The sequence below is a fragment of the Theropithecus gelada genome, chromosome 5, assembly GCF_003255815.1.
Source record: "Theropithecus gelada isolate Dixy chromosome 5, Tgel_1.0, whole genome shotgun sequence".
NCBI classification, from domain to species: Eukaryota; Metazoa; Chordata; class Mammalia; order Primates; family Cercopithecidae; genus Theropithecus; species Theropithecus gelada.
Genome location: NC_037672.1, coordinates 150,780,100 through 150,796,185, shown reverse-complemented (window position 1 = coordinate 150,796,185; position 16,086 = coordinate 150,780,100).

The following is a 16,086-nucleotide window of genomic DNA, read 5'->3' as shown; positions in this document are numbered from 1 at the left end:
TTCAAGAAGACTCTCAGCTACATAGAACACAAACTCCCTTCCATACACATCAAAATCAGAAGAAGTGCCAGATTTCCCCCACAGTGTCTTGTTTCTCCCCTGCCATTCATAAGAAACCTATTCCAACATGTTGCATTACAGGGAAACTGGAGATGAGACAGTCACAAAAGTAGAGAGATGTTTAGCCTAAGGACAGTTATATGTGTTCCAGAATGAAGCAAAAAAAAGGTCAAACTTAAGTCAAGGAAATGGCTCAGCTTTCTCTAAAACAGAGACAGAGAACTTCTTCTCAGCTAAAAACATAACAAGAACGGGAGAGGAAAGAAACCTGAGATAGAGCATGATAACATTTCTTGTCTTGGCCAAATATTCATTTGGATTGTCAAAATTCATAGAGATCAAACAGTGCATGAAGACTAAAGGTGAAGTATAATCTATAAATAAATAAAAAGAACTGTAATTGTGGCTTAGGAGTAGAGGACCCCAAAAAATGCACTGGCCATGTACCTTGAAGTTTTAGGATGCTGTGGAAGTCGCAAATTCAATAAAGGCCAACTACAGAGGTCAGACCTGCTCCGGATGTTCCAAATCAGCCTCTCCAGTCAAACCCTGACCATCTAGAAGGGATTAATGATTAGTTATCTTGTGAATCCTATGAAAGAATATATTTCTTTTTTAGACACAAAATTCTCTAGAGGATGCTGCTTGCCAACACTCTGAAAAAAATAATCTCTCAAAATTCTTGCAATCCACTGTGTTATGATTTCATCTCATGAAATATAACACCTTTACATTAAAACTCATACAACTAAATCCCACTGGATCTCTTCCAGACTCAGAATACTCAGCTCTGTTGGTGATGCTTAGAGAAGGGAAATACAGCCTCGTCTCCTCAAACTGGTTCCCACCACTGGGTCCATTTTGCAGGGAGCAAATTTGCTTTACATCTACAAAATATTTACATGTGACTAATCTCATACATAATAGATCTTGCAAATGCCTTGTGAATGAAAGAATATCTTCCAACATCACAGTGATAATTCCCCTGAAATGAATCTTTTAAACTGAAATATACACTATTCCATTCTGGTTTTCCAGTCTATGGAAATTATCTCTGGTTCTCCTGGATTCGCCTATGGGTGGTCAAAAGTATGAATATAAGGGTCAGAAAGGACAAAATAAAATGCTCTTCTCACTAAAGAGAAATTCACTTGAGTTTACATTATATTCTTGACTCAAGAAGAAAGAATGCCTTGCTAAATAAAGTGACAATATCTACATGTAACATAAACACACAATGACAAAAAGCAAATCTGCACATACTCCTATCAGTAGCTACACATTTTCCCAATACTTGGCTATTTTTGGCAACAAGGTGATCCTGTGATAAAGATCTCACCAAGAAATCAATCAATGATCAATAACACAAAGATTGATACCTCATACATTCATATTATTGTTATTCTTAGAAACACTCCTTGGTTCGTATTTGTCTTCAGTCGAAGACATTTATGTCGAAGATGAGCCAAACATCATTAAGGAATTGTCTTTGTCAGCCTCATCAAGAATGTTTTACAGGAATTCCGCATGTCATCTCAAATGTCTTTGATGTCATGGTTTTTATGTAAGTCATAAAATGACAGGATATAGACTCCTTTGGTGTCATCACAGGATACATTTCCATACAGATATTATATGAAACAGAGGTTAGTTTTTGGTCTGGGAAGGCTTTTCTCTAGTAAGGCATTCATATGATAGAATGGAGGTCCTATTTTATTCAACAAGTAACTGTTGAATGCCTTCATTGAACTGGCATGGTGAAATAAAGCATATTACTAGGTAGCAATAATTATCCACTCCATAAGAATCCAATCCCATTTCTAATGCATCTTCTAAAGGTCATTAGTGTACACTTGACGTCCCCTTTTCACCTTTTCTACATTCATATGTTTTCAAGATTCAACCCATCATTCCTGAATTAAAACTCTAAGGTGATTAGTCAGTGGCATTTGACTGCAGCCTGGGAATTCCAATGTTCCACAAAGGAGCTCCTGCTGGTCTCCTATAGCATTCAAGTTCACAAGGTGCTCACGTCTCTACTCAATTTCAGGAATATATTTATAATTTACCCATAAGGCAGTCATACATACAAATCCATCCTTTCCACTATTTCCACATTAGTGAGAGTGACAGTTGTTATCTCCATGTTTCTAGCAGTAAGAAATGACCAGATTAAGGGGTCTGTATTAGTCTGTGTCCCATCAAATGTACCTATGTGCCACAAGAACTTAAGAACCACGGACCTAGGCCTCCCTTATCTTGTTCATGTTGTCAACCATTTATATTATAACTTCATACAGAGAAAGTATTTTAGTCTTCAAAACACGAAAATTTTTCTCTCACTGGTTGTTAGCATCAGTTGGACCTATAAGACATCTTACCTCAACCATTTGTGGCTGGCCCTGGAATACAAATGAAGATAATGTTTGTGTTACTACAGGGCCAGTGAGGGGGTGTGAGCCCTTATTATCAATTCCAGTGAGCTCTTATCATATGGATGTAAAAATGCGTGTGCTCTAAACCAATACACAAAAAATACAAAAGAATTACATATTCTCCTATTAACTTCATGTACCATAAAGCATTTACTGATCTCTGCAAGTCTGGCTGTATGGACAAGAAATAACCCAGGGCCCACATTTGTAATACAGTGATCATAGAGTATGAGACTTTAAGATGTTTAACCTCTCTGATCTTTCTCAGTTTTTTCACCTATATGATAGAAATAATACCTTTTTAGCAGAAGTTTTTAAATTATTAAATGGAAATAATACCTATGAAAACACTTTAAACGAATATTAGTTTTTGCTGCTGCTGCCATTATTAAGCCCAAACTGAACCTCCCAAGGCCATTCTTGCCCAAGATCATTTATTCATTCTACAAATACATCCTAAGCACCTATTAAGTGCCAAGCACTGCATGATTCAGTGATTACTAAAAGCTTCATAGAGCTTATTATGGTCTATCTAGTGAAGGGGAAATACATTGATTTAATAATCACACTCCAAGAAAATGGAGAGTTGTTACCATAACAAGTGCTTTGAAAGAACGATACGTAATGTTACGAGAATTTATCATAGAGGATTTTGACCAGAGGGGGCCGTTATGGGTCATTTATTCAACCACATTAATCGGGCACATTAACTGCCACAAACTGTGATGGTGCCAGGGATTCAAAGATGAAGGCATGATGCCAATCCCCAATCAACTAGCAATGCAGAGAAGAGCATCACCATGTAAACAGCTGGCACAGGAACATCACAGGAGGACAATCAGACACAAAGGAAGAGGGAATTCTATAGAGAAAGGGAAGGAGAGAGATATGAGAGAAGACTTCCTACAGGAGATGATGAATGAGCCAATCTTAAAGGATGGGTAGAATCCTCCCCCTGGGGAAGAGCAAATCAGGAAGAGGAAGAAGTGAAAGCAAAGACAGTGAGTGGGAGAAAACATCTTATATTACAGAAGTAGTTTTCATTGGGGAGTGATTTGAGCTGCCTCCCACCCCCTGAGGGCATTTGGCAATGTCTGAAGGGATTTATGGTTGTCACAACCTGGGGCTGAGGGCTGCAGGGAGAAGGTTCTGCTTGTACGTAGCAAGTAGAGGCCAGCCATGCTGCCAAACACCCAATGCATGGAATAGCCCCTACAACAAAAAATTGCCTGGCCCAGAATGTCAATAATACTAAGGCTGAGAAACCCTACATAGAAGAAATAGAGTAGAAAAGCTTCACCACTCATGTATTTGTCAGAAAAACAGAAATATTTTTACTTCCATGTGACAAACAGTCCCCAGAATTGAATGACCTTCCTTTCTGGGTGTTTCCCACATCTCAGTAGAGGAGACATCTAAGTAGCAAAGTGTACATGTGTGTCTGGGGTTCAGGGAAAGGTCTGCAATGAAATACAAGCTAGGGCACAACAGTGAGGGGATGGCTGAAGCCCTGGGAGTGGATGAGACCATCCCTGAAGAATATGTGAAATACTGAAGATATTAAAAGGCCTACCATAGAACCCTAGGAAACACCACCATTGAGAAACTGGCAGAAGAGGAGGCATCAGCAAAGGGAAACAGGAAGGCATACTCAAAGAAGTAAGAGGAGAACAAAAGGGAGAAGGATGCCATGCAAGTCAAGAAAGGACAAGCTTTCAAAATTAACTGACAATTACCAAATGAGTTGAAAATGTATGTTTACACAAAAACATGCACATGAATGTTAATAGTAGCTTTATTCATAATCGCCAAAACGTCTTTCAGCAGATGAGTAGCTAAACAAACTGTGGTGCGTACTTACAAGGGAATATTACTCTGAGATAAAAAGAAATGAGCTATCAAGCTACAGGCAAACATGGAGGAACCTTCAATATGCATTAAACCTTAAATGCATATTGCTAAGTGAAAAAAAGCCAATCTGAAAAGTCTACATCCTGTATGATTCCAACTATATAACATTCTGGAAAAGGCAATACTAAGGAGAGAGTAAAACGATCCATGTTTGGGCTTGTGGAAGGGAGGGAGAGAGGGAAGTGAAGCACGGGGGACTCTTAGAGCAGTGAAGCTCATCTGTATGATACTGTAATGGTGGATACATGACATTATGCATTTGTTAAAACCCAGAGAATATACAACACAAAGAGTGAATCTGTATATAAACTACGGGCCTAGTTAACAAAAATGTGTCAAAATCGACTGATCAGTTATAAGAAATATACCATACAAATGTAAGATGCTAATAATAGAGAAATCTGTGCAGGGAGAAAGGAGGTACATGGGAACTCTCTATACCTTCCCCTCAATTTCCACTCTAAAAAATCAAGTCAATTAATTATTTTTTAAAACAGGTTTATGTTGAGTAACCTAAGTTCAATTAATATCTGTGCTAATAACTGAGGGTTAATGTTGAAAAGAAGCTAGATTTTTACCTTAAATGTTATGAGTTATATTCAAAATCCACCCCAAATTGAGTGATAAGCTGCCAAATGACATAGAGAAGTCAAATAAGAACCAAAACTGAAATCTACTCAGCTGATAATTAGGATATCACAGTGATCTTTGACAGCACTGTTAAAGTGATCAAAGCAGAGACTGCAGCTGGCTCAATGTAAATTTCTGGTGAGGAAGTGGAAAAAATAAGTGAAGACTCATTTAAGAAGCTAAAACATGAATAAATGGATAACGAGGGATGCAGAATACAGTTTCTTTCCTTAATAAGGAGGGACTTGAACATGTTTGTAAACTGCAAGAAAGACTTGTCACAGAAGGAGAGACTGTAAATATAGTTAACAACAACAAAAAAGATTCCTAAAGGAACACAGTCAAAGAAGAAACCACAGCAGAGCATTTACTCAAGTCTTGGAGGAAAAAAAAATAGGTGTTTTTCTTTCATATTTTATTAAAGAGGTTTTGAAAAACAAGAGGTAGTGAACAATTATGAAACAGGAGAGAGTAGCAAAACAAGTTTGTCTTCCTCACCATCCAGCCTGGACCTTAGTCTCCAATTCCTGTAGATGAGGATCAGGACCACTCAACAAGCTGATCTACGACAACTCTGCAATACAGATTGGTAGACTTGAATTGAGAACCAGGAATTCTAGCATCTACTCTCATTCCCTCACTACTACAACCCCTGTCTTCCCCTACACCCACCATCAGCATCATTCTTAGTGATTTGGCTAAGTTGCTTGGCCTTCTTGGGGCCTCAGGTACCTCACCTGTAAAACAGCAGAAATGTCTTCCCAGCCTAGGACTGCATCCTGGATCAACTGACCTCTTGGGATTCTTTCTCCTGTAAAGCCAAATATAGCAGATGAACCACCACTTTGGCTGAGGAGTTAGCCTTCTGGTCAGAGAGATTTTTCTCCTAACATCGTGGAGAAGAAAAACAAGTCAAGCAAGCAGTGTTCTCCATGGGAAGTTCCAATATCCATCCTCCTCCAAAGTCAAAGCAACCACAAAAGATAAAATTCCGCCAGGTGCAGTGGCTCACACCTGTAATTCAGCACTTTGGGAGGCTGAGGTGGGCAAATCACCTGAGGTCAGGAGTTCAAGACCAGGCTGGCCAAAATGGTGAAACTCCGTCTCTACTAAGAATTCAAAAATTAGCTGGGCATGGTGACTTGGGAGGCTGGGGCAGGAGAATCGCTTGAACCCAGGAGGCGGAGGTTGCAGTGAGCCGAGATCGTGACACTGCACTCCAGCCTGGGCAACAATGAAAAAAAGCAAAACTCCGTCTAAAAAAAAAAAAAAAAAAAAGATAAACTTCCACTCTGAGGTCAATGGTCAATATGAATTTCAGTATGGGCCAATACTAATGTTAATCAATACTGGGATTCATCAAATTTTTTTTTTTTAGTTCCAGGGTACATGTGCAGGATGTGCAGGTTTGTTGCATAGGTAAATATTTGCCATGGTGGTTTGCTGCACCTATCAACCCATCAGCAAACTATTAAAGCTAGCGTGCATTAGCTATTTTTCCTGATGCTCTCCCTCCCCCAACCCCACAACAGGCCCCACTGTGTGTTGTTCCCCTCCCTGTATCTATGTGTTCTCATTGTTCAGCTCCCACTTAAAAATGAGAACATGTGGTGTTTGGTTTTCTGTTCCTGCGTTAGTTTGCTGAAGATAATGGCTTCCAGCTCCATCTATGTCCCTGCAAAAAAAACAAGATCTTGTTCCTTTTTATGGCTGCATAGTATTCTGTGGTGTATATATACCACATTTTCTTTATCCAATCTATCATTGATGGGCATTTGGGTTGATTTCATGTCTTTGCTATTACGAATATTGCTGCAGTGAACATATGCATGCATGTATCTCTGTAATAGAATGATTTCTATTCCTTTGGGTACATACTCAGTAATGGGATTGCTGGGTCAAATGGTATTTCTGGTTTTCGGTCTTTGAGGAATTGTCACACTGTCTTCCACAATGATTGAACTAATTTACCTTCCCACCAACAGCATAAAAGTGTTCCTATTTCTCCACAGCCATGCCAGCATCTGTTGTTTCTTGACTTTTTAATAATCACCATTCTAACTGGCTTGAGACAGTGTCTCATTGTCGTGATTTGCATTTCTCTAATGATCACTGATGTTGAGCTTTTTTTCCATGTTTCTTGGCCACGTAAATGTCTTCTTTCAAGAAGTGTCTGTTCATGTCTTTTGCCCACTTTTTAATGGAGTTCTTTGATTTTTTTGTGTGTAAATTTGTTTAAGTTCCTTGTAGATTCTGGATATTAGACCTTTGTCAGATGGATAGATTGCAAAAATTTTCTCCCATTTACTCGTCTTGGAGGAAAAAAAAACAGGTGTTTTTCTTTGATACTTTATTATCAGACTATCTGTTCACTCTGATGATAGTTTCTTTTGCTGTGCAGAAACTCTTTAGTTTAATTAGGTCCCATTTGCCAATTTTTGCTTTTGGTGTTTTCATCATGAAATCTTTGCCCATGCCTATGTCCTGAATGGTGTTGTCAAGATTTTCTTCCAGGGTTTCTATGGTTTCAGGTTTTACATTTAAGTCTTTAATCCATCTTGAGTTAATTTTTATATAAGGTGTAAGGAAGGAGTCCAGTTTCAATTTTCTGCATATGGCTAGCCAGCTCTCCCAGCACCATTTATTAAATAGGGAATCCTTTCCCCATTTCTTGTTTTTGTCAGGTTTTTTGAAGATCAGATGGTTGTACAAGTGTGGTCTTATTTCTGAGTTCTCTATTCTGTTCTATTGGTCTATGTGTCTGTTTTTGTACCAGTACCATGCTGTTTTGGTTACTGTAGTCTTGGAGTACAGTTTGATGTCAGTTAGTGTGGTGCCTCCAGCTTTGTTCTTTTTTCTTAAGATTGTCTTGGCTATATGGGCTCTTTTTTGGTTCTGTGTTAATTTTAAAGTAGTTTTTTCTAATTCTGTGAAAATGTCAATGGTAGTTTAATGGGAATAGCATTGAATCTATAAATTACTTTGGGCAATATGGCCATTTTGATTCTTCCTATCCAGGAGCATGGAATGTTTTTCCATTTTTTTTGTTTCCTCTCTGATTTCCTTAAGCAGTGGCTTATAGTTCTCCTTGAAGAGGTCCTTTACTTCCCTTGTTAGCTGTATTCCTAGGTATTTTATTCTTTCTGTAGCAGTTGTGAATGGGAGTTCATTCATGATTTGGCTCTCTGCTTGTCTATTGTTGGTGTGTAGGAATGCCTGTGATTTTTGAACATTGATTTTTGTATCCTGAGAGTTTCCTGAATTTGCTTATCAGCTTAAGAAGCCTTTGGCCTGAGATGATGAGGTTTTCTTGATATAGGATCATGTCACCTGCAAACAGAGAGAGGTTGAATTCCTCTCTTCCTATTTGAATACCTTTTATTTCTTTCTCTTATCTGATTTTCCTGGCCAGAACTTCCAATACTATGTTGAATAGGAGTGATGAGAGAGGGCATCCTTGTTTTGTGCTGGTTTTCAAGGGGAATATTTCCAGCTTTTGCCCATTCAGTATGATATTGGCTGTGGGCTTGTCATAAATGGCTCTTATTATTTTGAGGTATGTTCTTTCAATACCTAGTTTATTGAGAGTTTTTAATATGAAGCGATGTTGAATTTTATTGAAGGACTTTTCTGCATCTATTGAAATAATCATGTGGTTTTGTCTTTAGTTCTGTTTATGTGATGAATTATGTTTATTGATTTGTGTATGTTGAACCAGCCTTGCATCCCAGTGATGAAGCCAACTTGATCATAGTGGATAAGCTTTTTGATGTGCTGCTGGATTCGGTTTGTCAGTATTTTATTGAGAATTTTTGCATTGATGTTCATTGGGTATATTGACCTGAAGTTTTCTTTTTTTTGTTGTATCTCTGCCAGCTTTTGGTATCAGGATGATGCTGGCCTCATAAAATGAGTTAGGGAGGAATCCCTCCTTTTCAATTGTTTGGAACAGTTTCAGAAGAAATGGTACCAGTTCCCCTTTGTACCTCTGATATAATTCAGCTGTAAATCTGTCTGGCACGGGCTTTTTTTGGTTGGTAGACTATTTATTACTGCCTCAATTTCAGAACTTGTTATTGGTCTGTTCAGGGATTCAACTTCTTCCTGGTTCAGTCTTGGGAGGGTGTATGTGTCCAGGAATTTATCCATTTCTTCTAGATTTTCTAGTTTATTTGCATAAAGGTGTTTATGGCATTCTCTTATGGTTGTTTGTATTGTGGGCTGAGTGGTGACATACCCTTAATCATTTTTTATTGTGTCTATCTGGTTCTTCTCTCTTTTCATTTTTATTAGTCTAGCTAGTGGTCTATTAATTTTTTCAAAAAACCAGCTCCTGGATTCATTGATTTTTTTGATAGGTTTTTCGTGTCTCTATCTCCTTCAGTTCTGCTCTGATCTTGATTATTTTTTTGTCTTCTGCTAGCTTTGGGGTTTATCTACTCTTGGTTCTCTAGTTCTTTTAGTTGTGATGTTATGGTGTTAATTTGAGATCTTTCTAGCTTTTTGATGTGGGCACTGAGTACTATAAATTTCCCTCTTAACACTGCTTTAGCTGCGTCCCAGAGATTCTGGTACATTGTCCCTTTGTTCTCACTGGTTTCAAAGAACTTCTTGATTTCTAACTTAGTTTCATTATTTACCCAGAAGTCATTCAGGAGCAGATTGTTCAATTTCCATGTAGGTGTGTGGTTTTGAGCGAGTTTGTTAATCTTGTGTTCCAATTTGATTGCACTGTGGTTTGCTTCCAAGATGGTACGTTGTTGCTGCGTGCTCCAGAGGGAGTAAATGTCCTTATGTGGAGGAAGGGATAGAAGGTAATGGATCCACTCCCTTAAGCATATTTGTAAGAGCCTTAATTCCTTCCATGAAGGCTCTACCCTCATAACTTAATTATCTCTTAAAGCTTACAAAAATATAATCTATTTATTGCATTACTGGCCAGTACCATCACTTTGGCAATTAAGTCTCAACATATTAATTTTGGGGGAACACATTCAGACCATTGCAAAGAGCAAAAATATTTTGAGCCCTTGAAATGTACAAGCAAGGAATTAGTCACCATGAGAAATACCAGGATAAAACACACACACATACACACACACACACACACACACGCACACACTCCCAGGAGTTTACATCCTAATCCTGACCCTTGGCTGTAAGCAGGTTTTTTCCTGCGTTCTTGCTGCCTGCTGAGCATGGTAACACAAAATGACAGCAGGCTGCTTATTTCTTTCAAAGCCACAACAATGGAAGAGGGACATCCTGTGTCTATAACAGGTAGATGGAAATGCTTGTTGAAATATTTTATGGATTGCTTTGTAGAAGGAAACATGCCATTAGACATCTCATACTACAAGATAGTCCTGATGTAACTGAACTGAGCCACGTGGCCAGAGTATGTAGTATGAGTATGTCAATATTTGTTATTCCTCATATTATCACTCATACTACATACTGACATCTCATACCACAAAATAGTCATGATGTAACTTTCAGAGCACATAGCATGTGTTCCCAGCACAAAGTGATGCACAAAGATGTCCATGTAATACCCAAACTGACACAATGAATCCCACATGCTTGTAAAAGATTATCTGATAAAACTTGGGACCAAATGTTGGTACATAAACTATACCTTACTGTGGTCGTGTCTTATTCCTCCTATATAAATTAAACTCCAGATACACAACGTACATGTTCCATCTTCTTCTTTCCCTTCATCTGTTCAATCCTCCCTCACTTCACTAACATACATCCATTACTGTAATGTTTTCAGTGATAACCATTATTGAACAAATGAAGGAATGAGGTATCAAAGCTATAGCAGGTATGCATATGTTTGGCTATAAAAAATAAAAACCTTCACTGCAAGAACTTAAAAAGATATAGGTTTATTTTGTTTCTGGCAACAAGAAGTCTAAGGGTATAAACACCAGGGCTGTCAGAGTAGCTCAGAATTCCACAAGTCACTGCCCTTAGTATCTCAAGATGGCCTCTGCACTTCCAGACCCCACATCCAATTTTCAGGAAGAAAGAAGATGAGAGGGCTAAAGGCCTTTTCCCAGGCAGCTTTTGTCTTTTTGCGTGGAAAGGAATTGTCCATTTGCATCACTGGCTAGAGCTGAGCCAGGTGGCCACCTCAGGCAGTAGGTGTCTAAGAAAATGGAGTGTTTCGCTTTTAGCCTTTACAAAAGGGGAAGGCAAGGGAAAAGTCAGTTGCGAATGGAGCTGAGTAAGCCAAGTCCTGATGCTATATGCAAACAGCTCTTTTTCCAATAATACATGGTTTTCACATACATACCACTTTGCACTCCATTGATATTGTTTCCTTCAACTGATTTAATTCAGTGTTTTTATTTAGGCTCTTGGAGTTAGTATTATTAAAGGTTCTCTTCATTTAATTCCCATACTTTCAGAGCCCAGTGAAGAACCTTATATTCTACCCCTTCCAACTATTTGAAATTGATGTGGATACACTATATTTCTATCCCAAACTTTTGCCCAATTATATTCATTTCAGTTCCAACTTTTGCAAATCAGTTCATTTTGTTAACATCCTTTTTACCCTGCTTAGTTTGTAAATGAGAGAGTCGGAACTCAAACTCAATCAGATCTGTATTCCTCATCTCTAGCTGCTTCTGGAACACCCAGACTACAGGGATATGCACACACACTTTGCCATTGAGAGGATTTCCATAGTTTTGCTCACTGAAACCTGTATAATTTGCCCAGCATGTGATGCATACATAAAAGAAAAAAAAAAAAAAAAAAAAAAAAAAAAAAAAAAAAAAAAAAAAAAAACAGAAAAGGAATTATTTATAGGCTTGGAGAGTTGGCCAATCTTTTGGGAAAAAATTCGACAACCCCTTCTCACACCATACACAAAAATCAATTCCAAGCCAAGTAAAGATTTGAATATGAAAAAGCAAAAATTCTGCAAAGAATGGTAGAACGTTCTCTTTAGAAAATATGTTGAGAAAGAATTTCTTAAGCAAGTCATACAAAGCATAAACTATAAAGAAAAAGATTGATAATTTTATCTAAATTAAAATTACTTCTGGATGAGAGAAAAGACCATAATAACATTTTTAAAAACAAGACTCAGAAGGAATGAAGATATTTGCAATTCACTTAATTGATTTCTAAAAACCATGACATCAAGAATATGTATTTTTAGAAACATGACATCAAGAATTTATAAAGACCTACAAATCAATAAAGAAAATGACAAAAAATAGAAAATAGAGAAAAACAATGTGCTCAAGAAGAAATTGAATGAGCCATAAATATGTGAAAAATACTGCAAATCTCACCTATAATGAGAGAACTGAAAAAACGAATATGATATTCATTCACACCTATCAAATTGATAAAAATATGTGTCTGTCAATACCAACTATAAGGATGTGGGAAAATAAGAACTCTCAAACACTGCCAGTGGTAGTTTCAATTGGCACAGGCACTTTAGAGAGCAATTTGGACTATCTAGTGCATACCCCATAGCCCAGCACTTCTATTCCTCAGCATACAGCCAGGAAAAAATCTCTCCAACGTGCACAAGAAGACAAATACAAAGATGTTCACAAAACAGCTTTGTTTGCAATAAAAATTTGGAAGCAACATAATTGTCTACCAGAAGGAGAATGAGTAAATAAATTATTATATTTTCATCCAATGGAATGCTATAAAAACATTAAAATGAATAGGATAAATCTCCAAAACATCCTGGAGTTGAAAAGTACTACCCTTAATCAAGCTCTGTGCTTTGCCTTCCATTTGTACCTTCCATCTGTTTGAATTTTATTCCTCCTTCAAATCTTTCTGAAGCATTAATCCCTCCAGAAATTTTCTCTGCTGTTTCCAATCTTGATCTTTCCCCCAGGGATTTTTATTTGGATCTCTCTTACGGCATTCACTCCAACAGCCATACAACAAATGGTCCCTAGCGTCATAGTCTCACCAACAGGCTTTTTAAAACACCTTAATTAATTTGATGGGAGTGGCGGGGGGGAACTCATTTTAATGTACATTCATTTGATGACTCCTGAGGTTGACATTTTTCTATGTGCTAATTCTTCATTTATATTTCTTCTGTCTTACTCATTTACATCATCCTAGCTCATATTTAAAATAGCAAATAAGGCCAGGGGTGGTGGCTCACACCTGTAATCCCAGCACTTTTGGAGGCCGAAGTGGGTGGATCACTGGAGCCTAAGGGTTTGAGACCAGCCTGGGCAACATGGTGAGACCATGGTCTCTACCAAAAATACCAAAAACAATTAGCTGGGTGTGGTGGCATGCACCTGTAGTCCCAGCTACTTGGGAGGCTAAAACCAAACAAACAAACAAAAGAACACAGAAGGCCAGGTGCAATGGCTCACGCCTGTAATCCCAACACTTCGGGAGGCCGGGGCAGAAGGATCACTTGAGCCAGGAGTTCAAGACTAGCCTAGGCAATACAGCAAGACCCTCAAAAGAAAAAAAAAAAAAAAGGAAAATAAACTTTGAACCAAATTAAAATCTATAAATTCAAAGTGAATTAACAAAAACACTCAGACCAAAAAAAATTACTCCAAAATAGGTAGTGTGCTAACATATAGAAGTGTATTATGAACACTACAAACTTACTTGCTAGGGCCCTTTCTTGTGTCTTTATATAACATGTATGTTTATGGTTTACATGATGCTGAATGGAGGGGGAATAACTTAGGGCTTAAATAGTTTCTACTGGTTTGAGGAACAAAAAGCACTTTGTGCAGGCAGAAAGAACACAGAAGCCAAGAGACTACATGCCAAAAGCCAGTATTCCCTATGAAGACTCTATCTAACATATGAGACTGATACTCATCCCAATAAATCCTGAATTCTGCAAATGTATAACTTTATTCCCTCACTGTAACACATGTGTCTTTTTAAAGTTTCCTATTAAATTTATGATTCTGGGGTTTGCAGCTAATAAGCAGAGTCATAATTGAAACAATTAAATATAGTCATCTATTCTCCAGAAAATGCAAGTTATTTGTACTCTGCAGTTCACATGGCTCTTGGTGGTCCCTAGGTTGTTGTTTTTTGTTTTTATGTTTTTGAGACGGAGTCTCGCTCTGTCGCCCAGGCTGGAGTGCAGTGGCGTGATCTCCACTCGCTGCAACCTCTGCCTCCTGGGTTCAAGGAATTCTCCTGCCTCAGCCTCCCAAGTAGCTGGGACTACAGGAGCGTGCCACCACACCTGACTAATTTTTTGTATTTTTAGTAGAGATGGGGTTTCACCATGTTAGCCAGGATGCTCTCGATCTCCTGAGCTCGTGATCCACCCACCTTGGCCTCCCAAAGTGCTGGGATTACAGGCTTGAGCCACTGCGCCCAGCCAGTCCCTAGGTTTCCTTCCCTCCTTCCTTCCTTCCTTCCTTCCTTCCTTCCTTCCTTTTCTTTTCTTTTCTTTTCTTTCCTTTTCTTTTTTTGTCAGGATTCTTGAGATTCCAAGGATCATTTGTAGGCAGCACGGTTTTTGCTGACAGCTTCCAGAAACTTCTTCTGCCATTCAAATTCAGAGGTTTTACTTGGGAATCAAATGTTCAATATGAAAATGATTTGTATATAAAAGTAGAGCTATAGAACTGGAATTACCAAGATCATAGCCAGTGACCATCACTGCAATAGTTTCCTCTGTTTTTATTTATGAGTAATTTATCACTCTGTCTGGATTTTGACATAAGCATCAGACAATCCAGATTTTAAAAGAACATTTGGCTCCCAAAATGCTGAACAAACAGAATCTCTTTCTTTGAGGATAGTCAGGACATCATCAGATAGAGCTACTTAGGAGATTTACTCCAGAATGCTACTTACCCAGGCTTTAACCTGGACTAAATCCCAACTGAGTCAGTTGGTTAACTGATTATCGGATAGGACACAAGAACAGTCAGAATGGGTAAATGTGTCATATTTCCACTACTTTATCTCTTCAGGGGTGCATATTACAAGAAAGTAAAAACATTCCATTAGAATGCAAAACAATGATGATAGCATTGCCATAAATACCGTGCTTCCTTTGAATATCCTATCCACTTCCAAACTATATTTTCATAAATTTAAGTTTATATAGAATTTGATCATGTGTCATAAGGTGTTTGAAGTATGTTTCTACTTTTGTTCATCTCGGGTTTTTTATTTTTGTTTTTAGTGTCATGTAAAATAAACAAGACTTTGTTTTAAATCTGCAATTATCATGAGTAAATACATTTCACAAAGTTTTTTTTTAAAAATCAGCCTAAACCAGACTTTGGTTTATATTAAAAAGTTCCCCAGGGAACTAGGTTTTACATTTGAGACCCTGATTTAGCTAAAAGATTTATAAGGGCACATGTAGAAATACAGGTACCCATTGGGTGATGAACCAGGGCTGACATAATTATGATTCTCTCTGCTCTCCATTCCATTGGAAACTGCTCCCAGGAGCCCAGAGGTGAGTTGGTTGTCAAAGGAGAACATAAATGTTCTATGCAATGTGACCACCTGCGTCACCTTCCCAATCTCCAAGGCCAATCTAAAGAACATTAGAAGATGATACACAAGTCTTTTCAGATATTAAATTAATGGGAATACTTACTTCACTTGTAACCAATGTCAGTGATGTTTGAGGACCTTGAAGCCAAATTTACTTGGATCGATTTGTGCATTATCATTCCAGGCTGTTGCTCAGTTCAGCCTGTCATAAGCACAGTGGCAGCACACATGAACCTAAACGAAAAATTATGTCTCAAAGTAACATCTGTAAAACAGTCCAGGACTGGAAAATTGAAATTTTCCTTGTAAAAAAATAAAATTGTGTAATAACTTGCTGAAATGTCTTAAGAGTGAAGTAACACACTGGGAGGACTGGTCTTAACGGCCTATCCCCTTTGCAAATCATCGCATTATGGGACAAAGTGGGGGAATGAGCCTATTCACCAGTCCACAGGGGAGCGCGACAAGTTTCTTACAAGCCTCAACGGGTGGCAGTGTTGTTGCAGGTGTCTGGGTTGCCATTGTTGCTGCTGTCATTTAGTCA